We start from the raw sequence: 2,132 nt of genomic DNA on the forward strand, positions 1-2,132 counted from the left end.
TGCACTGTAGCCTGGTGACAGAGTGAGACTCCGTCTCAAAAAAAAAAAAAAAAAAAAAAAAAGATTACAATCTGTTCTCTCTGAAGTGTAGTAGCTGAAGGCTTCCTCTGCAAGTAAGAACTTAAAAAAAACTAAGAACGACACACTTCACATAATCAACTTTTACAATGATTAAAGCAGAGTCCTGCTTAGCATTGCACAAAAATTCTCCTTTGTGATCCATTCGTTTTACTGCTGTTGACTTTATTGCTCATGCTTTCAGACAGAGACACTCTCCTTTGACCAAACTTGAGTGGGGCTCCTCTGAGTCCTGTTAATGACTAGGTCCCAACCTCAGGCTCTGTCCTTCATCCAGGTACTCTGCCCATTTAGCCTGTTTCAGCAAAAATCCTGTCAAGTCAGTTTAGCCAGAATCCCTTGCACCTGAGATTTCCTTCAAGTAATTTCCCATCTTTTGACCGCCCCCCCTGCCCCGCCCCTGTTCCTACTCCTTGACTGCAAATCCCCACTTGTCTTTGGTGGAGTCGAAGTCGATCCTAATATAACTCTTTTACTGCAAGACCCCATTGCAGTGGTCCTTGTACCTATCACAGTAGTCCCGCCTCTGAGTAAATTCGTCCTTACGATCTTTTTTTTTTGCTTTCAGAGACAAAGTCTCACTCTGTCACTCAGGCTGGAGTGCAGTGACCTAATCCTAGCTCACTGCAGCCTCAAACTCCAGAGCCCAAGCAATCTTCCTGCCCCAGCCTCCCGAGTAGCTGGAACTACGGGTACGCACCACCACACCCAGGTTTTTTTTTTTATTTTTTTTAATTTTTTTTATTTTCAGTTCTCTACAGACTCAGGAACTTGATATGCCCATCTAATTTTTGTATAATTTGTAGAGACGGGGTTCCGCCATGTTGCCCAGGTTGGTCTTCAATTCCTGAGCTCAACAAATCCTCTTGCCTCGGGCTCCCAATGTGCTGGGATTACAGGCATGAGCTACTGCAGACTGGCCCTTCCTTACAGTCTTTAATAAGTGCAATAAATAGTTGTTTGCTTAAACATTTTCCTGTGTCTTCAATCTCCTGAAGTGTTATATGCCTGACATTGCCTTACTCCACCAAATATAAAAATTCCTTTCTTTTGCTGGGTGCAGTGGCTTACCCCTATAATCCCAGGACGTTGGGAGGCCAAGGCGGGCAGATCACCTCAGGTCAGGAGTTCGAGATCAGCCTGGCCAACATGGAAAAACCCCATCTCTACTAAAACTACAAAAATTAGCTGAGTGTGGTAGTGTGCATCTGTAGCTCCAGTTACTCAAGAGGCTGAGGAGGAGAATTGCTAGAAACTGGGAGGCAGATCATGCCACTGCACCCCAGCCCGAGTGACAAAGCGGACTCTGTCTCAAACACACACACACACACACACACACACACACACACACACACACACACACACAAAACCTTTCGTTAAATACTTTGGAGTTGTTACACCATTGTATCCTTGCCTCCAGTGTGGTGTTTGAGAGACCCAATGAAGGTTTAAATATTTTTCTTTTGTAAGTAACCTATTTCTCTCTGATCATTTTAAAAATATTTTTTCTTTGTCTTTCACAATTTTTTATTTCACTGTTCCTGTGTGTGTGTATGTGCGTGTGTACAATGACCCCTTTAAATCTTAAGACATTTGTCTAAATCTGAGAAATTCTCTTTCATTATTTAAGTACACTCTCCTTTTAATGACTATATTCTGTTCTCACAAGGCTACTAACGTTTATTCTTCTATCCTCCCTATTAATTAACTTTTCTTTCATTTACTTCATCTCTATCCATTACCGATTACTTTTATGAATTCTTTTTTTTTTTTTTTTTTTTTGAGAGGGAGTCTCAGTCTGTCACCCAGGCTGGACTGCAGTGGCACAATGTCAACTCACTGCAACCTCTGCCTCCTGGCTTCAAGTGATGCACCCACCTCAGCCTCCCGAGTAGCTGGGACTACAGGTGCGCACAACCAAGCCTGGCTAATTTCTGTATTTATAGTAGAGAGGGGGTTTCACCAAGTTGGCCAGGCTGGTCTCAAACTCCTGACCTCAGGTGATCCGCCCGCCTCGGCCTCCCAAAGTGCTGCGATTCCAGGCATGAGCCGCC

This window comes from Mandrillus leucophaeus, unplaced genomic scaffold, assembly GCF_000951045.1.
Source record: "Mandrillus leucophaeus isolate KB7577 unplaced genomic scaffold, Mleu.le_1.0 Scaffold395, whole genome shotgun sequence".
Taxonomy (NCBI): domain Eukaryota; kingdom Metazoa; phylum Chordata; class Mammalia; order Primates; family Cercopithecidae; genus Mandrillus; species Mandrillus leucophaeus.